The 22,233-nt window shown below is 44.3% G+C and overlaps 1 long non-coding RNA gene across 6 annotated transcripts; it reads left to right on the top strand.

The window, feature by feature from the left end:
- Positions 1-4,186: 4,186 nt before the first annotated feature.
- On the top strand, positions 4,187-20,504 carry LOC105356598 (uncharacterized). 6 transcript variants are annotated; one of them, XR_013651776.1, is made up of 8 exons: positions 4,187-4,373; positions 10,480-10,816; positions 10,909-11,061; positions 11,186-16,019; positions 16,168-16,284; positions 17,091-17,156; positions 17,467-19,167; positions 19,896-20,504. It is a non-coding gene; the product is annotated as an uncharacterized LOC105356598 (long non-coding RNA). The 6 variants fall into 6 exon arrangements; XR_013651779.1 differs by lacking the exon at positions 4,187-4,373 and having other exon boundaries at positions 10,413-10,816; positions 17,467-17,824; positions 19,083-19,167; XR_002292515.3 differs by lacking the exon at positions 4,187-4,373 and having other exon boundaries at positions 10,413-10,816; positions 17,467-17,824; positions 19,010-19,167.
- The last annotated feature ends 1,729 nt before the right edge of the window (positions 20,505-22,233 follow it).

The raw sequence follows: 22,233 nt of genomic DNA, 5'->3' as shown, positions 1-22,233 counted from the left end.
ACCTGGCTTGATGAATCCGTGTCTGCTCATCCTGGCTTGGTCTTTGTGCAACCAATTAAGCCTGGACGCACATGTTTTGGCTTCATTGAGCTCAGCTCAGTCATTTATCCCGGATGTCTTAATTCTACTTTTGTGCAACAGGCCTCGGGGGGGTATTCCAGGATGCATGTTTAAACTACCCTGACTTTAAGCCTGAACTCTGGCTGAAATCCGCCTGAACTTGCTTACTCTGGGTATGTCAGTTCCAAAAGACCGGATATGAGTTGGCGTAATTACGCTCGACTTGGTAACCCTGGGTTAATGCACGTGCACAGCGTGTACATAAAGACATTCTCAATGGATCGCCGATTTCTGGAGTAACCATGGAAACGCGTGGAGAAAAAAAGAGCGCTATACTTCAGTGAGACGGAGACTGAAGTTTTAATGATGGCGTATGAAGATTATACGTCCATCAAAAAAGTAACACGGCTGCATCAGCAAAAAGAGTTTCTGCTTGCAGTAGAAGAACAGAGAAAGTAAACGCACGAATTTCTGATCTTGTTTCCATTTTCCTTGTGACGCATATATATATATATAACTTATCCAATTTTGCCAACTTAAATGAATTACTTCTATTGGTAACAAATAATTGAGTTAAATTTATTCAACCTAATTTCTTACGTCTATAAAACTCAATAATTGGTATTTATCTAACTAAATGTCATGTTACTCCAATTCAATTAATATTTTTTTTATCTTAATTAATTATATTTCTTAAACTCTCATATGTCTAAGTTTGAGCCGGCAGATATTCTCATTATTATAACAATAAAAAGGACGTGGGAAAAATGCACGGAGAGCATATATTCGTTAAAGAATTTTCTGTCACTGATGTTACAGTGGTTGAAGGTAGGGGTGCTATAAAAACTCATCATCCTCTACTTCACTCTCACTCATGGTGCAGAAACGTAAGCATAGTAGGACAAAATTACTCGGCAAAACACAGTAAAACAGCTAAACAACTAAACACATTTGGTCAAAAACCCACACTTAAACCCAAATCCGTCCAGACAGGCAAAGGGAATGGTATCCCACAATCCCTTGCCGATCTAACAGCAGCACCATAGTTACATCTAATTAATTGAATTCATTTGAATGAAAGTAAAATAACTATCTGAAAACTACGTGTTATTTTTAAGCTGACTAAACACAAAATGATTTATCTTAACTGAAGCAAATAATTAAGTTAGATCAAAGTAAAAAAGTTTATTTTTCCAACATCCATACGTGGTCTTATCACCCTCTCATGGTGGAAAGAGTTTTATCTGAGCTTCTTCATCCACTAAATCATCTTCAAATGAACCGACTTATCCAGAGTAAGCAAGTTCAGGCGGATTTCAGCCAGAGTTCAGGCTTAAAGTCAGGGTATAGTTCAAACATGCTTCCTGGAATACCCCCTGGAGTGACTGAAAAAATGAAAACCAAAAACATGACCAAGAACAAAACCACAGAATCCTTACAAGGTGTACAAATTCACATGTCTAGACATGCAGACTGACAGTTGTGAAAGTGTGACCAACTTATTGATTTCAAAAGTGAAACTGTGATTTGGCACATGTGCAAACAGTTCAGTTAAGACATTTTCATTCAACAAAATATTTTAAGCCAACTGTGACTCATAATGAAACTAAATTAAGTTCAACTGATGTTTAGGGAATCTAGAAGGTTGGGCCAGCTCTGTGACTCCAGAGTGGATCTTCATTTATTATCATCGGCAGCAATATTTTTAGCAATAATAAATAGTTTTTCTTTGTTATGGAGAGTGGGGTTGGTGTGTGGGGGGGGGGGGTGGAATGGCTAAACAAACAGAAAAGGGATAAAAGTAGTTGGTGGATGATTATGGAAACATAAGGAGAGCAGTTACAAACAAAAGAGGAAACAAGTTGCTGGAGATTTCTCAGTATGACTTCCACATAGATGTGAACCAAAAGTGCTGACCCTGTCCACAGCAAACACATCCACAAACACAATAAACGTGCCTATTGGCTTAACAAACCTTCACACATGTCTTTACAGACCCACAAATACAGATCAACTCACAAACATACAAGCAGAAACATGTCAAGCGTGTCAAGCTCTACCGTTGATGCATGAACATTTTCTCTCTATCCAGCACACTAAACCTCAAACTTTTTATTTTGCTAACAACTTACATGTAACTTTCCAACCTTAAAACTTGATCTTTTGTTTTTTTTTTACCAGAGAGCCACAATGGAAGGGTTAAAGAGCCACACGTGGCTCCGGAGCCTCAGGGTGCAGACCCCTGAAGTCCATGACTTTCATGCACAAGGATGAGGAAGATGTTGACCTCTGTGGTCAGAAAGTCATGTCCAAGACCTGGAGAGATGTTGCAGTCCAGCACAGACAGTGTACCTGTGAAGAGACCACTATGTTGCAGAAAAATTCTTCATGTAAAAATAAAATTGTTGTGTATTTGGAATTTTAATGCATTGCATCAGAAAGAGACACAAAGTGCTGAGGATTAAACAACACATCTCACATATAGATTATCTTGTACAGTCCATCATTACTAAAATGCAGTTCTCTCTGTTTTTTTCCTTCCTGGAATAAACCAGACTAATTTGGTTTGCCTTTTTGCTTTTCCTCTTCCAAGTTAGCTTTCCGTCTGTGCTGACCTGTGGCCTCTCTCAGAAATGTTTGGAGTTATGAATTTCTTTTGTTCCCCAAGTGTTTTCTAGAGGAGAGGCTTGCTGATGTCAAGCAAAACCCCAACAAGATAATCCTTCTCAGTCTGTGGTCCGGCCTCACGCAGTCCTTCAGTTTAGATAGATTAGATAGATAGATTTGCTTTATTGTCATTGAAGACAATATTATCATTATTGACATTGAATCGCCATCAGTGCAAGAATAGCAAGGAAGGAACATCATAATACAATATCACACAAACAAACATTATATATAAGTGTGCAAATATAAAACTGTAATGAAGAGTGCTGCAATTAGTGTGCAAAATGCGTACTAAAATCGTCTGTAAACATGTCAGAAGTGCAAGAGGTAGCAGTGAGGTAGAGTGTTGACACTGTGGAAAGAGTAAGTAGACAGGAATATGGATTTTTATCTGTGCATTTTGGAATTGAGGATGGTTATTGCCTTTGGAAAGAAGCTGTTTTTTAGTCTGTTCGTTTTGCTTCTGATGCCTCTGTAGCGCCTCCCGGAGGGCAGCAGGTGTAACAGGTCTGAGCCGGGGTGTGAAGTGTCATTCAGGGCTCCAGACTAACTTTTTTCACTAGGAGCACTGTGGCCCCCAACTGAAAATTTTAGGGGCACAACCAGAAAATTTAGGGGCGCATACCGTAAATCAACATGCTAACCAAATCTACTAATTTCCACTGTATTACTAATAAATACTTTAATAATAGATGCAGAAATTACAATGCGCTGTTTCACATTCAGTGTCAGATTTTATTCTGCACTTTTGAAGATGCAACAAGAAGGTAAACTGACAGCAGCATCGCTGTCATGACAGTACAAATAGTAAACAAAATACCATAAATTTAGAATAAAAAAAAGTTTTTAGTAACAAAGTGATTACCGTAGTAACCTTTCGGTCATTTCACAGTTTCAAACAATACTTAAATGTCTGTAAATATTAGGGGATGGAAATTCATCTTGGTGACACCAAATAAGTGCAGCCAAGACGCACAATAAGCGTGTTTGAGATCACCCAGATGGACGCAACGCTGCGCAGATCATCTGGTGTGTGACATATATTTTTGTTTTTGCTCCAACATCACCTGTCAATCATCACAAAAATATCACGAGAAAGGGGCGGAGCAAGGCGCCAACCTACACAACACAGCTGGAAATTTAGTACTGCACTGACTGAAAGCTGCCCTACAGACTAGAAAATAATGCATTATGGGACATGTGTCCTGATGGGTTTTGGTAGTTCAGTGATCAATTAAAATAATTTAATATGCCAACTGATTAAAAAAAGGCTACATACATTACAAAACATTAAAATAATTATAAAAGATATAATATCACAAATCACAGATCATACTAAGGGGAAGAGGAATATTAAAAGTAAATTCAATGTTAAGGACTACAACTTCCTGTCCTCCTTAAGTCTCGCTGCAGCTTCGCCTTCATTCCCCCCCCCACCCCCCACCCCCGGTCACCCCCACCATCCAGGCGCGGCGCTGGTTCATCTTAGACACGTCTATCGTTGCATTTTCCCCACGTGTTTTAAGTGAGTCTAAGACTAAATCGTGTTGTCGCTCACACGTGTTTAATGTTAGAGCCCCGTTAGCTGTCACGCATGTAGGTGTGGGACATTTATTCTCCTCAGCTGACCATCTCGCGCGGAAGCGGTGAGCTGCCGTTCGTACATGAGTCGAACCTTGGTTTGCTTCACGAGGTTGAGACCCCTGCTGTACACTCTGGCACTGGTACACTAACCGCAGGTCTGAAGAACGAATCAATAGTTCACTTACTCATAGCTCAGACGCACATATCAGGCTGTGATGATATTTGTCTCCGTTTGCTTCCCACAGATGTTTACGTGCTCTCGATTGTCTCCAGTGTTTGCGTGTGTGTGCGCTCGCGTCTCATGAGTATGTGTGCGAGTTTGTGTGCGCGTGTTTGCGTGCGTGTGCGCTCGCTTCTCATTGATTATTTCATTGATCATTGATGTGCCCCTTCCATGTTTAATGTATAAAAAATACGGAGGGTGGGGGAGGCAAATTTACTGTTCGCACATGTGCGACTGGATGTAAAATTCAGTCGCACACTCTCTGTTCAAGTGGCTGAGTTTATATATTTTTATATCACCAACACACGAGACACGCTTGTAGCTTCACACAGGTTCCGCTTTTATTCAACTTCCCTCCAGGCACAAATCCACCCATACAAAGGTTCCTACCCCTTTGTGTCACCTGATACTACATCCCCCTTTCTTAAATGAAGAACGTCAGGGTAACATAACAAAAAGATTTCTCATCAGTAACACTGCACTGCTCCTCTGTAAAGTGTTCATACACATAACCAACATGAAGTGCACATCCTAGTGAAACCATTAACAACTCCATGCATTTCAACATAAAACCACAAACTACTATCTATGAGGAATGAGATAGACTACTCAGATCCTCAATCTGAGTGTGGGGATTATTCTGCCCCAGAACTCACTCAGTTCCTATTGTTTGAACAAACATAGTCCTTTAGGTACGCTGGCGGCGCCCTGGCTCTTACTGGAAACCGTCTCTCAGACACTGAAGTTTCCTGTTCCAACTCGTTTTCTTCAGGGGCCACACTTCCTCTCGTATTTTCCGGGGGAGAAAGAGTAGGTGTTTCTGGAGCCACAGGAGTTGGTGAAAGGTGGTATCTGTTCCTCCACAGGACCCCCTTTGGTGTATCTATGACGTACGACCTTGGAGTATTTGCAGCCGAAACAAGCGTGCCTCTCTCCTGCAGACCTTTAACCCACACATGATCTCCAGGCTGTAACTGAGACAAATCATGTGCTCTGTGTCTGCTGTTATAATCTTGCTGAAGCTTTTGTCTGTACTTCTGCTCAATCTCCCTCAGCCTCTTCATATCCGCACCTTCTGGATTAAGCTGAGAAGAAATCATAGGAACAGTTGTTCTTATCCTTCTACCCATCAGAAGTTCTGCAGGGCTGTATCCATTCGCTGGAGGCGCAGAACGATAAGCCATGAGAGCAAGATATGGATCCCCAGACTTCTTGAGAAGATTCTTTACCGTCCTCATAGCTCGTTCCGCCTCACCGTTGCTCTGTGGGAAATGCGGGCTTGAAGTCACGTGTTTGAAGTTCCAGCAGCGCACAAAATTACGGAAGTGCTCAGAACTAAATTGTGGTCCATTATCCGTGCGCACCTCATCCGGAATGCCGTGTCGTGCAAACACAGATTTAAAGTGTTCAATAACACCTTCAGATGTAGATGTCAGCTTGGCCACCTCAAAATACCTGGAATGATAGTCCACCACAATCAAGTAATGCTGTGAACCAAACTGAAACAGGTCTGCTCCTACTGTGGACCATGGTCTTGTAGGAAACTCAGTAGGAATTAAAGTTTCCCTCAGGTTTGTTCTCTCACGAGCACAGACATCACATTTTTCTATCATTTCTGTTAACTCTTTACTGAGACCTGGCCACCAAACTGACTGCTTGGCTCTTGCTCTGCATTTGGTTATCCCCAGATGTCCTTCATGCAGCTTTGAAAGAATGTCCTTCTTCAGTGATGCAGGAATCACTATTCTGCTACCGTAAAGTAGCAAACCGCTGTGAACTGAGAGATCTCCTGAGTACTGCAAGTAAGGCTGCAGGGATCTGTCAGCTGAGAATTTATCTGGCCATCCTTCCACGCAGCACTTTTTGAGTTGCTGAACTATGACGTCATTCTCCTGATGAGTCTTAATTTGCTGAAGCCTGCTCTCAGTAGCTGGTAGGCTGCTTATGACCGCGTCCACATACAGGTTGATATCTTCCTCCGATAAGTCAGAATCAGTCCCTCCAACAGGAGCTCTTGACAGAACGTCTGCCGTTGCGATGTTTTTGCCTGCGACATGAGAGATGGTAAAAGAAAACCTCATCAGTCTCATACGTAAGCGTTGTATGCGGGGTGGCAGCTCATCCAATCTCTTTGATCCCAGCAGTGGGACTAACGGTTTGTGATCCATTTCCATGTGAAAACATTTCCCGATGAGAAACTCTTGAAACCTCTCACATGCCCACGTCAAGGCCAACGCCTCCTTCTCAATTTGGGCGTAGCGCTGCTCTGTTTCGCTCAAAGCTCTGGACGCATACGCGACCGGTGTCCATCCTCCATTTTCTTGTTTTTGGAGGAGAACCACGCCCATCCCATAGGAAGAAGAATCTGCAGACACCAGCGTTTCAGCATTTGGGTTATACAGAGCGAGTCCCGGGGGTGTCGTCAGATCAGCTCTGATACTCTCAAAGGCTTTCTGCTGCTGTGAACCCCAGTTCCACATGTTAGACTTCCTCAGCAGGTCTCTCAGAGGGCGTGTCTTTTCTGCTAGGTGAGGCAAAAACTTTCCAAGGTGATTTGCCATTCCAAGAAAACGTCTCACCTCGCTCACATTGTTAGGCTCCTGCATGCCTGTGATGGCTTTAACCTTTTCAGGGTCTGGGCTGACGCCTGATCCTTCAATAATCTGACCCAAGAATTTTATCTTGCTTTTTGAAAACTCACATTTGTCATTTAACGTGACACCTGCCTCTTGGAGACGAGATAATGCTCTTCTCAGTCTCTCATCATGTTCTTCTTGTGTGGTTCCCCAGATGAGAACGTCATCCATCTGACACAAAACTCCTTCGAGACCCTCCAGGATACGTGACATTCGTTTCTGGAAGTGCTCGGGTGCAGACGAGATCCCAAAACACAGACGATTGTAGCAGTATCGTCCAAAAGGAGTTATAAAGGTAGTCAACAGAGAAGAGTCTTTAGATAGTGGAATCTGCCAGAATCCAGCATTAGCATCCAACTTTGAAAAGACTTTGGCTCCAGCCAGCTGCCCTAATGTGTTTTCAACAGACGGAAGAGGATGTTTTTCTCTTAACACAGATTTATTCAGTTCAGTTAGGTCAGTGCAGATCCTCACCCTGCCTGTGCGTTTTGGCACCACCACCATGGGTGCACACCACTCAGTTGGCTGGTCTACTTTTGAGATGACCCCCTGCTGCTCCATTCGGGTCAGCTCCTCCTTAACCTTTGGCATAAGGGGAAGAGATATGCGTCTTGGTGTGGACAGAGAGAAAGGCTGAGCGTTCGGTTTCAGCACAATGTTGTACTCTCCCTCCATTTTTCCGAGTCCACTGAAAAGCCTAGGGAACTCCCTTTTAACAGTCGCCGTGGAGTCCAGAATGATGTTCTCTACTCTGGCAACCAGCTGTAGAGCAATAGCTGCTGTCCCACTCAGGAGCGGCATACTCAAACCTTTCACAACATAGATGTCCTCCTTTGTGTTTTTGTTATTTTTGTGAAGGTTAGCTGTGAACATACCTTGGACTTGTAACCGTGAACCTCCTGGTCCTCGTAAGACTTTTGTTGGCTTCTCCAGCTTGCCAAACTGTCCTTCTTTGCACAACGTCTCTGAAACTGCAGTCACATCAGCTCCAGTGTCAATTTTAAACACTGTGCTATGGCTGTTCACATCCACTTCTGTGATCCAAGGACTTATTGTGTTTTTATCAGACATTGAACCTAAAAAAGCAAATCCATCATTTGAGTCCTCTGTCACCATAGCAATTTTCATGTCTTTCCTCTGTTTGGTTCTGCAGACTCTTGCATAATGTCCCTTTTTCCTGCACTGATTGCACACTGCTTCACGTGCTGGGCATTGCTGCATGCTATGTCCTCTTGAATCTCCACATCTTGTGCACTGAATTACTGTGTCCTGTGTGTGTGTCTTTACTTTTTGGCGGTGTGGCGGTGCTCTTGTCTTCGCTCGCGCGCCGCCGTGTTGACGCGCGTGCACGCCATCCACTTGCACATCCGCTCTGAAGTTACTGTGAAGCATCTCTTGCTGCCTTTTAACCTGCTCACTCTGTCGTGCTCTATTAACTGCTTTTTCTAAAGTCAGCTCTGGATCCATCTGTAGTTGTTCCGATAACCGTTTGTCTTTCAAACCCACAACAAATCGGTCTCTCACCATCTCGCTGTGAAGAGCGCCGTAGCCGCAGTGCTCCGCCAGGCATTGCAGCGCAGTGTGGAAGCTGTCGACCGTCTCTTCCATCTCCTGCTGTCGTTGGTTGAACTTTGCTCTTTCAAAAATTATATTTCTGCGAGCCACGAAATGAGTGTCCAGCCTTGTCTTGACTGTGTGGAAGTCGACTGCCTCCTCCGGACTCAGGTGCAGCGAGACCAGAATATCCTCGGCTTCCTCCCCCATGGAATAAATCAGCGCATTCACTTGGTTCTCCTCGGCTTGAGTCTCCAAACCAGACGCAATCCGGAACCTTTCAAAACGCTTTATCCACTTAGGCCAGTCATCTGCCTTGAAGGAAAACTTCTGAGGTGGGGGTACCTGGAATCGACTCATGGCGGCCGTCCCGGACTTCGATGGCGACTACGAGCGGCAAAATCCACACTATTATTTTTATCCTGAGTTCTTCAGTTCAAACCCCTCCTGGGTTCACTTCTGACACCATGTTCAAGTGGCTGAGTTTATATATTTTTATATCACCAACACACGAGACACGCTTGTAGCTTCACACAGGTTCCGCTTTTATTCAACTTCCCTCCAGGCACAAATCCACCCATACAAAGGTTCCTACCCCTTTGTGTCACCTGATACTACACTCTCAAATTTTGGTCGCAAAATGAGACCAATTGCTCACAGTCTGGAGCCCTGTCATTGATAATGTTTTGAGCCCTAGTGATATAGCGTGCAGGGTAGATGTCCGTCAGGGTGGGGAGAGGACATCGAATGATTTTCTGAGCCGTCTGTACGACTCTCTGCAGCCTCTTCTTATCCACGGCCGTGCAGCTGCCGAACCAAACAGTTATGCAGTAAGTAAGCAGGCTCTGGAGGGATGACTGGTAGAAGGTCAGCAGCAGGTTGGTCCTGATGTTGTTCTTCCTGGGGACCCTCAGGAAGTGCAGACGCTGCTTAGCCTTCTTGGTGCTGGCTGTGGTGTTGGCTGTCCAGGAGATGTTGGCAGAGATGGTGATGCCGAGGAACTTAAAGGTGTGGACCCTCTCCACATGCTCCCCATTAATAAGGAGGGGGGTTGGGTCCGCGCCATGTTTCCTGAAGTCGACAATGATCTCCCTGATTTTGTTCGGTTTGTGAGGAAGTTGATGATCCAATTGCATGTGAGGGGGGAGCAGTTTGTCGCAGAGTATATCTGTGATTATTGTGATGAAAGCAGAACTGTAATCCACAAAGAGCATCCGGACGTAGCTCTGCTGCTGCTCCAGGTGGTTCAGCGCGGAGTGGAGAGCCACGGCTACGGCGTCCTCTGTGGATCTGTTCTTGCGGTATGCGAACTGGTGGGAGTCCAAGTCTGTGGGAAGGTGGTCTCTGATGTGCGGGAGGATCAGCCTTTCAAAGCACTTCATTATGACCGGAGTGAGGGCCACTGGGCGATAGTCGTTAAGGCTGGTGGTAGGACACGTTTTGGCACAGAGATTATGGTTGCTGATTTCAGGCAGGGTGGGATTACTGCCTGGGCCAGGGAGAGGTTGAAGATCTTTGTCAAGGTGGGGGCGAGCTGATGGGCGCACGCCCTGAGCACTTTGCCCGGAACTCCGTCGGGGCCAGCAGCCTTCTTGGGGTTCACTGCTAGGAGCATTCGTCTGACGTCGTGCTCCTGTACAGTGAGTGGGGGTGTGCTGGGGCCGGTGGGGGTTGGGGGTGGGTCTGGGGTGGAGGGGGGGTGTTGGGTGGTTTCATGGCGAGCAAAGAAGCAGTTAAGCTCCTCTGCCCGTGTAGCATCAGACGCTGCCGTGGACACATCACAGCCGCTGAAGTTGGTGATGTCCTGGATGCCTCTCCAAACTTCTCGCAGATTGTTGCTGGAAATGTGAGACTCTAAACCAGGGGTGTCCAAACTACGGTCTGTTTTTATTGGCCCGCAGCAAATTTTGAAAATATAATTGAATATGGCCCGCACATGGCGCTTGAGCTCAACTCTGTTGCACTTCTCAGTTTCAACACTAGATGGAGTCGGTCACAGAAAGGTGTTTCTCCGCTGTACAAAATTAAGCAAAGAAGAATATTTACCACGAGACCCCAGAAATGGCAGCACTGAAGAAACGCAAGATAGAAAGTGAGTGTACAAGATTTCAAACACGGCGGGAAAAAAGGAATATTTCTTTAAGGAAATCAACGGGAAGTGTGTCTGTTTGATTTGCACTGAAGATCTTGCCGTGATGAAAGAGTAAAATGTCCGTCGGCACTATGAGACCAAGCATCAGAGCAGCTACGCTTCGTACACGGCTGCCGAACGAGCACAGAAATTCAAGCAAATGGCAGCTAGCCTGCAAGCTCAACAACAGTTTTTTTCCCATCACGGTGAGGCAACACACGCCGTCCATCCAGGCCTCCTTCACTATTTTCCTCGTGTAATTAGCAGCGTTACACGAGGGGTTGTCGCCTGCCTGTCTCTCCTAATAATCGCCTTCATGTCTCCCCACAGGCTTCATAAGAGCAAAGGGCACAGGCTTAGGAAGTAAAGGAAGCTCCTATGAGCCGTCTCCGTCTGACACCTACAAGGATGCTGTTCGCAAGGCCATGTTTGCACGCGTCACAGAGAGTGAACCTAAAAGGTGAAGAAAATGCATTCTGAACTGTGAAAAAGTATTCCCTTTATGTAGAAAAGAACTTTTTGTTTTTGGAATTTTTTTTTGTTTATAGCTTCATATTTTGTCACAGAGTGTAATTGTAAAATGAAGCTTTCTAAATTGTGTGCGTCAAATTGTGTGTTAAAATTGTCCTCGTTGGTCACCCATAAGCCCCTTTTTTTTGGGTCTACTTTTCTGAGAAAACAGTCGACTCTTTATAATCTACAAAATCATGCGCTCTGCCAGTCAACCACACTAACGGCTATGTATGTGAAGATCTGCTGGCTTCAGCTGCTCAATTAACCCGTTCTGAACTGCCTGGTTGGAATGAGGTTTCATTGTCTGAGTGAATGTTTCATTTTGACGTGCGCTTGTTTTATGTGGCACAGATCAGCATCACTGCTCCCACTGAGAGCAATGTTCTTCACATTACAGGTGAGTTAAAAATACACAGTAATCGTGTCGATATGTCACCTCTTGTGTGCGGCCCGGACCTTTGCTCATTTTTCTGTATTTGGCCCTCACCAAAAAATCTTTGGACACCCCTGCTCTAAACGCATCCTGTGGTCTGCCTTGGCTGCTTTTACTCCTCTTTTCAGGTCAGCTCGGGCAGCACTGTATAGCGCTCCGTCCCCTGACCTGAAGGCGGGGTCTCGAGCTCTGAGGAGGGAGCGGACTTGGCTGGTCATCCAGGGTTTCTGGTTTGGAAAAATCCTGATGGTTTTGTCCACAGTCACATTCCCAATGCAGAACTTTATGTAGTCCAACACTGTTCCTGAGAGTGTCTCCAGCTCCTGATGGTGGAATAAGTACCAGTCTGTCTGCAGGAAGCAGTCCTGCAGCAGTGGAACGGCATCCTTAGGCCAGACTGTGATGGTCTTTGTGGTGGGCTTAGATTGGCGTCTGAGGGGGGTGTAGGCTGGGAAGAGCAGGAGGGAAAGATGGTCTGACTGCCCGAGGTGGGGGAGGGGGATGGCTCTGTATGCATGCTTGATGTTCATGTAGACATGATCCAGAGTGTTCTCCCCCCTTGTAGAACACTTCACATGCTGATAAAACTTCGGGAGAACAGTCTTTAAATTGGCCTTATTAAAGTCTCCTGCCACAATCGGGGTGAGCCCGTAGGTTTTTGTTTATGACGTTCAGCAGGAGAGAGAGCGCTTTGTTTACGTTGGCGTCTGGCGGGATGTACACAGCCATGATAAGCCGTTTCTCTCCCCTTGGACTCCTGCTGCAAAGAGCGTCCCTCACAGAAGAAAGTGAGCCCCCCTGTCACTATCCACTGTCATGGTTGGACATATTAGAAGTCACTTCTCTAATGCAAACTGCTGCTCCACCTGCTGGTCTATGACAGTGTTGCTCCCAGAGGCTCCTTTTTCTCATGGTGACCTCTGTCAGGTTGCAGACCCCTGAGTCAAAAACTAAAAGTCAGAATGGTTAAAAGTTGTTGAAGGCTTTTGTGCGGCCAACAGCAATACTAAAGGGCATTTTCCCAACAGAATGAAAAGAGCAAAAGCTATTCCACTGTATGAGTTTGAGGATGAGCACAGCGTCACAAATCACAGACCTGTCTCTACACTGCAACAACATTTGAACATTTTAGAAAAACTCTAGAAATTTATGAGGTTCTAACTGACTGACAAGAGATCTTAAAAGATAAAACTAGAGCTACGTTCAAAAAGAAATAAGCAGTGGGGACATTTACTAAAAAAAAACATTTGACAATATTTATTTACTAGAAGGAGCTGAATTTGCTGAAAAAATGGCTGAAAATTTGAAGATGTTATAAACTTTGAAATGATCAAATTTGGCCATAAATAAAGTGAAAACAGCACAAGAACAAAGAAGATATGTTTGTTAAAATGGGAGCATCGGGTATCATCAAAGCAGAGAAGTTGTGCAGCACAGCTCACGTGTCTCGCCATGACGACGCCACCAAGCAGGTACAGTGGACAGGAGCTGTTCTTCATCATTTAGTGAGAAAACAGCTGTTTGTTTTGTTTGATGTCATTCCCTCTACCGTCCAGCAGGGGGCGGTGTAGGAGCAACAAGAAACAGTGTTTTTCACTAAAAAGAGAAAACTTGTTCAAGTTTCCAGAAGCTGCTGGATCAACAACTGTGGGAGTTCTTGTCAGAATATTCTGATGAAGAGTACAGAGTAGATCAAAAGGCTGGGTCTGGATGTTTCCTCAGGCTGTGCTACAGCGTCTACTCTCAGGTGTGATCCCACTGCTGAGCGGCACGCGGGCTTTGACCTGCTCCGTTTCCGGCCTGGGCCGGTTCACCCGTCCTTGGACGACCTGGTCTCCCCGGGCTCCCCCAGAAAGACCATATCGGTACCGAACTCAGTGCAGACACCCAATCAGCACAGTCCACTGCAGCTCAGAGCTCCTGAGCTCCAACCATCCTCCAGCCTCAGCCTCCATGAGCGCAGATTACAGGCGCGCGCCACCACACCCGGCAGGAAACACAGATCAGCTGTTGGACTAAGATGCTGCAGTCATGAGAGCAGCTTCTGGAATAAAAGCCTGCAGTTTTTCACTCTCTTCATTTCTGTCCAATAGGCCAAATATCTTAATTACCGTAGGTCTATAGGCCTAAAAAATATATTTCTCCTAAATATTTTTTTAGTATATTTAGGAAAAAGTCTTCAGTAACCTATTTTTATTTTGTTATTTCTTTAAATGATATAAACTATAATTGATTTCTCTGTTTTATTTTGTTTTGTAAAACTCTAAAGATCTCTTAGGATATAAATTATAAAATAAAATGGGTTTTGCTTTTCCATAATTGTATCTTTTTACTTTTATTTGTCACAAAACTGGCCAAAGAGAACAAAAGTACAGTAATAAAGGAAACAAAAAATAGTGAATACATGTGGTAATTGTTAGAGAACATTTTTTTGTATTTTAATTTACCTTGTTTCATTGTTTTATTGTTTACTGCTTTTATTAGTGTGTTGACCTTTTCATTTTTATTTTAACTGTTATTTCCGGTGCTTCCTCAGCTGGAGCCTCCCCCTCTGGGTCGGCTGCTGTTCAGCCCCTGCAGCTCTAGATGGGGATCTGCATCCAGCGAGATTTGACACACAACGCATGCGAAAACATGTGTTTTGCAAACGCAAAAAAAGTTTTAGAATGCAAAACAAAACTTTGAAAGCAAAAAAAAAAAAATAGCAAATATTTAATATTTTCATTTGCAACTTAGAAAGTTTTGTGTGCAGAAATATCAATCCATGCTTCTGGCAGCCTATACGGTTATTCACAGAGAGGGAGGTCCAAACTATTAGCATTTCCAACATCTTGTTTTCGTGCTCAGCCTATTTCTCATTGTCTTTCCCCACCAGTTAGCGGGTGGGAGGTGTGAAAGGAGTGGGAAGTTGTGTGTGGGAGAGGGGAGGGGGGCCCGATATTTTAATTATTATGCTTGTTTATTTTAGTTTTTCATGCTTCTTTTTATATTATTAGTTTTGTTTTAATGTAAAACACCCTGTTTTTGTGTTCATATAAAAAGTGCTTTATAAACAAAGATTGATTGATTGGTTGATTGGTTGATTGATTGATTGATTGATTGATTGATTGATTGATTGATTGATTGATTGATTGATTGATTGAAGCTAAGTCCCCAGCATTTTACCTTGTTTATTCCAGACTGGCGACCTGTCCAGGGTGTCCCCTGCCTACGCTGGGATAGGCTCCAGCAGCCCCGTGACCCCGATAGGGAAAAACGGAATAGAAAATGAATGAAAATGAAATGAATGCTTACTCTAATTGAAAAACGCTGTTTATTCCTTCTTTTAAGTCTAACAGTTTTTATTTTATTTTATTTAACATACCCCCACCCCGGTATTTATTCCTACTTTTCTCCTAACATTTGCTCTTCTATTTTATTCTATTTACTCCTAAGGTCCTACCAGATTTCTTTGATTTATTTTAAACTAAAAATCACTCAAATCTTTTCACTAAACATTTTTCTCACAAAACCCTGTTGATTGTATTTCCGATGGAAATCCACTGAAAAGCCTCCTAAACACACCAGGCTTCCATGGTTTGGTCAGATGCCTTTTAAAGGTTAAAGCCACTGCATTTTTGGCTGCATGAGAATTCATCTCTAGAAAAACAGCTATAAACTCAGGCTTTCCCCACAGCTTTTCCAGGTCCCTGTAAACAAGCAAGTGAAGCTTTGTGGCAATCTCTCTACTGTCCATCTGAACTTTGTCATCTTTGAGAAACTCCACAATTGTTTCAACCAGCTCTGCTACAGGATACATGTCCTCGTCATGAAGGCTTGACCCAGATGTTGAAACTGAAAGTGAGATCATCTTTGAAACGGAATCACTCAAAGCTTTTTCCAGATACCAGAGGCTGGACGTTCTGCGACTGCACTGAAAAAAACTGGAAATGTGGGGTTGTTCATTTACAAACACTAAGCATGTTTGTTTAATATGAACAAATTATGTTTACCTTCAAAACATATTACAATCTTGAAGATCACACTTGATTTCTAGCAGTGTTAGATTTATATATTGAAATCATGTTGACAACAGGAAACAGTTGTGGTTTGGCCTTTGCCCCTTAATTTTGGACTGGTAAACCCCGTTATTCCAGAAGCATTCCAGGATGGGAAACGTTGCAGTCAGCCATTTTGAAACAGCTGCAAGCAGCTGCTGGCTGGAGGAACTTGTAAAAGGTAAGTCATATTTACTCTGACAACTTAATTTAGGGAAGTGGGAGACGTCATATTTGTATTATCAATGTTGTTAGTTTTCACGGGGGAAAGTGTAATCGTGGTCATCAAAGTTAAGTATTCGCGCCACTTTTTTCCCTGCCGGCCGCAGCCCTCGAGGACAGGTGGGGGGAGGTGTGCGCGGTGTGTTACACTTTGACGCCGCAGGCAGATTCAGCGGTGATGCAATGGCAGTTATTTCCAATGTCACGCATGGCAGGGAAGAGTGGTGAGTACTGTTCCGCCGTGGGAGTTTGCTCTTGATGAAGGGGCAGTAGGCGCTCGCGGGAACGGCGCCCCCCCCCCTTAGGCAGAAAATTTGTGGGGGGAATTCATCGTCACTTAGTGGATTTCTTTTTGCTAGACAAATCCCACATTGTGGAGACCGAAATTGAAGGAAATGTGGAAAGCTTGACATTATTTAGCTTTTCCATACCGTCCGTAGCTCAAAGGGCGGCATTATTTGATCAGCGCACTTCCGTCTCAGTGGCTGTCAATCATTCTCCGTGCCGCGTCTGTTCGGTTTGTCAAATTTACATAAATCTTCGATTTCAAGAAGAAGGGTTGTGTTTCCATTCTATAATGCTGAACTTATATTTCTGTGGAGATTCTAACTTTAAGAGATTAAAATTGATAGAAAAGATTCATGTCCTGGCTTGGGGAAAAAGTGTGTTGTAAAGTTTTACAGTCTTAAATGGTGGTAATCTACTTTACAGATTTGACCTGTTTTGGGGTAAATGAGGGGAACACCCTATGGGTGGGGTGATTAGATACTCCTGATCTGCTAGCTTAGTTTGCAGTCTCCATTTCAAAATTCGCGGGATTCTCAGTGGGCGGTTTGAATTCCTTGGTGGGGGGTGTAATGCAGTTGGTCTCATTCCTTTAGAATAGTTTATTTTTCCATTGCAGCTATTGTTTTCAAAACCATTCAATCCGTTTAGTTAGTACAATGAGGAAACACAGCTGTGGACTTGTTTCTATTTCTTTTTATTTCAAACTGAACAGGAAACTCAGAAATCTCTCTCCTGCCTACAGAGCTCATCACACACTAACTGCTCCTCCCTGATGATGGGGTCCATGATCTGGTCTTCACTGAGTCAGGTTGGCCCCCCTCACCGTGCATTTGCCATATATTACACCAGTTCCCAAACTTTTTCTCTTGTTCCCCCCTTTGGAGGAAGAAAAATGTTCACCCTGCCCCCCCCCACACTGTGATATGTCAAAAGTTAATACCATATTAAAATCTTAAACATTCCTGATGCTAGAGACTAGAAAAATTAAATAAAGGGTCATTCACTTTGTAAGAACAATAACATTAAACCTATGTGCAAAAAGAAACACAAAGTTGTGTTAATGGCTGCTATGTGTCTGCTTTGATCAAATCTGCATTGTCTTCATCATCCTCCCATAGATGAAGCTGTCCATCCTGCACTTTGGCAGCTCTGCAGCTGTTCGGCTAGGCGAGTTGGTCCTGGCCTTTGGCAACCCGCCCGCCTTGAAAAGGACTGTTACCCAGGGAACAGTGAGCACAACAAGGAGGATCAAAGACCCTGGCCTCCAACAGGACATTTATCCAGTGTAGCGCCTTCATCACTGTGAGCTCCCACTGTGGGTTGGGTCTCTTCCTTTCCATTGCTCTCATAGATTGTCACCCCTCCCCACCACCACCACCCCACCCCACCCAGTCAGCGGAGCAGAGTGCCCTTTTTTACCAAGAGGGACTTCGTTCCAGACATCGTGGACGCCACAACACCAGTTGGGTTCCGGAGGTAAGTGTCTGAACCTCTGTTCCTTGAGCTGAAGGCTGGCAGCAGTGTTGGGATGTAGATGCCTCAGCTGCGTTTAGCTGGACAAAAGTGATGTAAGTAAAGTAAGTTTCTCAAGTAGTGGGTTTTACAGGGTTAACAGAAGGATACTAGTGCTTTCATAGACACAGATGAGAGATCATGAAAAAACAACTTTTTGAGTGTAACATTGTTACGAGCCGAGTCTTTCGGGGGTGGATGAGCTTTCTTCTTGCTTTGGATTATCAATTACGTTAATTGAACGCGGTGGTATCTGGGAGGCGATTGGCCCATCTCCTTTCTTCTAGGGTGCTTCTAGGGTACTCCATCAACAGCGTCGGCCCCGCCCCTCTGCGCTGGAGGCACGGACACATAAGCTGACTTGGCCCAAGCACCAGGGCGGCTGACTCTTCAGCTCGCCATTTGTGTTCTGTGCACTTATTTGTGTTTCGTTTCGGTTCTTGGCACATTAGCATGATTTCTACTTATACTCGCCATGTTTAAATGCTTCTTTTTACGGGCATGTGTTCTTTGATTATTGTTAACTGTTTCTACATCACGTTGGAGCCGGTTTAGCTCGTTCGCGGCGCCTTCCGTCCGTGAAACCAGGGTTCGACTCCGGGCTGCTCCCTGTTCCCTTCTCTACCCCTGTGCCGGTTCCAAGCCCGGTTTGAGAAGGTTGCGTCAGGAAGGGCATCCGGCGTAAAACATTGCCAAGTTTACCATGCGACTTGTTCGCTGTGGCGACCCCTGATGGGAGAAGCCGAAAGAGGAAGAAGTCTACATCACGTTGTGATCCCACATGTGGGAGAATATCTCTGTGACAGAAACAGTTGCAGCTTATTGCCCCGAATAAATCAGTTAATACGGTTTTGTTGTATTGCTGATTCCCTTTTCCCTCCCACACCCCAGGGTCGTAACAAACATCATGTTAATTCCTCTCCAAAAACAGCCCCAAATCGGTATTTTGATCCATTCAAGCATTTCTGAGTATAGTATGTGTAGGACATTTGCAAAAATGGAGCTGCGAAAATAACTACCTTTTTATTTCCAAAAATCGTTCTTAAGTGTTCCAAAGGTAATATATTCTCATATATACATGCATGTAGGCTTAAGAATTGTATCATATATATGCCCCTTAAATCAGTTGTCCCCTCTGTCTCTCTTTAGACGTACATTCTTCAGGAGGCACAGGAACTGGAGAACAGGAAATGGGTCTGATTGTGTCCTCACCGTTTTCCAGGTGGAGCTGAAGAGTGGGGGTTATTTGCAGGCCACCATGGAAAAGAGTGAATGAGGAAGAAGACCTTGCCCTCGTTAATTCATCGGTGAGAATGTGCTTCCTCTTTGTCCTCTCCCTTTTCTTCTTATCATCCCACTTCCACTCCTCTCCCTCATCTCCAGTTTTCTTTCTTTTCCTCTTCATCTCCTTTTTTTCTTTCCTTCTTTTCAACCCACTTCACTTTATTTAGAAAGAGTCAGTTCCTCAAGGCTCTACCCAAAACATGAGAACAATCTAATCAACTTTGCTCATTGCAGTTGTCAAAATAAAAGTATTTAGTCAGCCACCAAAACTTCCCACTTCAAAGATGAGAGAGGCATGAGAACAAAATAAGGATAATAAAGAACATTATAAAACAAAATAGACATCAGAGTAAGAATGGTTAGTTATTCAGACCAATGGAACGACTGAGTAACAGCTGGTTATTTCTTTATAGAAATCTATGGGGTTTTGGTTTGCTGTGACCAACAGGTACTTCCTGTTTGGAACGCAAAGGGGAGGGGTCACTTAGTCCAGTTCTCTTATACAGTCATTGGCTGAGACCACTGAGGAAGAAAGCTGTCTATTAGTCTATTTGTTCTTGTTTGAAAATGATCTGTGTCGCCACCTAGAGGGCAGTAGAGGTGATGTCCAGGGTGGACGCTGTCTCTGGTGATGTTCTGGGCTTTACTGAGGGAGTGGGAGCTGTAGATGTCAAGTAGAGATCTTCTCTGATGTAGTAGGTGGTGTCAAGGATCTGCTCAAATCTGCATTGTCTTCATCGTCCTCCCACAGATCCCCCTGCCTTATCTTCAGTTCGGCAGCGGTGCGGCTGCACGGCCAGGGGAGGCAGTCTTTGTTTTCAGGAGCCCTTCTGGATTGCCACTGTGGTTGGGTCAGTGTGTCCGTGAGGATCGTTCAGAACTTACTGACTGAAGCTTTTCCCTGATTACCCCACCCTATCCGAACAGCCTCCCCAGCCCCTAACCCAAAAACTTTACCTGCCCCACCCCCCACTTGACCCCTGTAGTAGGTGGTGTCAAAGATCTGCTCAAATGTGCATTGATCCTAAACCTAACCCCAACCCTAATGAACCCTTAACCCTAATCCTAAACCTATCCAACCCCCACTTGACCCTAACCCTAGTGAACTCCCCCCCAACCATAGCATAACCTCCACCCATCCGTGACCTGACAATAATCCTAACCCCAACCCTAGTGAAACCAGTCCCCCCACCCCTAATCCTAGTTAGGTTTTATATATGTTGTAAAGAATGTACATTTATTACAACATGTATTAAACAGTTCCTATGTGTGTGTTGGTGTGTATAAATGTGTTGTTGACTCTTATAGTTCATCAAATGTGTAACATCACAAAAAAGTTAATAAAGGTTTTATTGTTTCATTCTGTAGATTTATTGTATGAATTTATCAACAGTTTACATGAAGTCTGTATTAAAACTATTGCTATAAAGAAAATCAACTTTACTGCTTTTCATGAATAGAAAAATAAATGTTTATCCAGTCTGTGATGGATTCAAATAAAAAGATGATAAAATATAAAGTCAGCTGTTCATCCAGTCATTAAGAAGTTGTTCCATCCCAGCGGTAGAAGCTGTCCTCTTTTCCTGATAGTCCAAGTCTCAGGATGTGCCGAGGAAGACCTGCTCTGAAGTTCTCCATCAGGTCTTTGTTGGTTATTCCATGGAACTGGTCCCTGATCTGTTAGGATTCAGGATTCTTTGTTGTCATTTCACCACAGAGATGAAAGGAAATTTGTATCTCTGGTCCCGGGCCAGCCATTTAGTGATTTGCTTTTTTGGCCAGACAGGAAGTGTTGGTGCTCCAGGTAAGGTTGTTGGTGATGTGCACGCCCAGATACCTGAAGCTGGAGACTACGTCCACCACGGCCCCTCCAATGTGAATGGGGTGGAGGGGGGTGTCTGTCCTTCCTGAAGTCCACGATCATCTCTTTGGTCTTCTTCACGTTGATGCAGAGGTTGTTGTCTCTGCACCAGCCCTCCAGATGTTCCACCTCCTGCCTGTATTTGATAGCAAGTGGATGTCATTAATGTTTAGGATGAACTGTGTTGGGCCTAATATTGACTCCTGCTCCTGTTCACCCTGTTACGCCCCCCCACAGTGAAATATTGGCCGTCCCTGCCACAACAGGAGAATGTCAGCAAAGCATCCCACTCTCCAAGCCACCAGGGAATCAAAAATCCCTTCAAGTCTGAGTGGCCATGAACATGTTAGCACCCCTATAGCCTCTTCCAGTTTAGAAGGTAACCCCGAACCTCTCTGCTGCCTGGCTGGTCTGAATTTGAAACCCACATTTCAGACTACTGAAAGAGGAATCACTATTCCAGCTGAGAAGGGAAACCCAAAACACCCAGCTGCCTAGGAGCCTTGCCTTTTTCACCCACACTCCAGACCACTGGAGGAGCCATCCAAAATGTGACCCATAGACATGAATGGCTGTTACAATTGCTCCTATCTACCACACCTCATGTTACCTCAGTCCACTGAGGCCCATGGCCTTCTATTAGGCAGGCATTACAGGTTCCACTCCGTGGGCAGCAAACATGGCTCTTCTGGACTTAGATTAGGAGTGCCTCCTTCTCTGCCAAGCAGGGACGGTTCCTTCCAGGTGCTTCATACCTGGACTGCCACAGCTGGTCCAGACCTTCCTGGTAGAAAACCTGTTTCCTGTTGGTAAATGGCGTATACTTATACAGCGCTTTTCAACCTTCCTCAAAGGCCCAAAGCGCTTTTTTTATCCCACGATGGGGAAATTCATTTATCTGTGGCAGCAACAATGACATCCATATTAAATAAATAAATATTAAATAAATACAGCTGTGAAAGTGTAAAAAACATGTGATCCACTGTATAAACCTGTCAAACTAAAAAGTTTTACTTTTTAATACAAATGTAAGTAAGTAATAAAGTACACACCAAACAAACAACCATTTAGGAACAAAAACAATTGAAAACAGCAACAACTGCAACAAAAGTAAATGAGTGAAAGAAAAAGACTTGTGGGACTGTAGTGTGTCACTGTAACACGGTGTTGTACAGTCTGATGGCTTTGGGGGGGAATGACCTGCAGTAGCTCCTTCTTGCACTGTGGC

Source organism: Oryzias latipes, chromosome 19 (assembly GCF_053564925.1).
Source record: "Oryzias latipes strain Hd-rR chromosome 19, Olatipes_Hd-rR_3.1".
Classification (NCBI taxonomy): Eukaryota; Metazoa; Chordata; class Actinopteri; order Beloniformes; family Adrianichthyidae; genus Oryzias; species Oryzias latipes.
The sequence above is the reverse complement of the archived record's forward strand: the minus strand, read 5'-3'. Positions and strand labels throughout refer to the sequence as shown.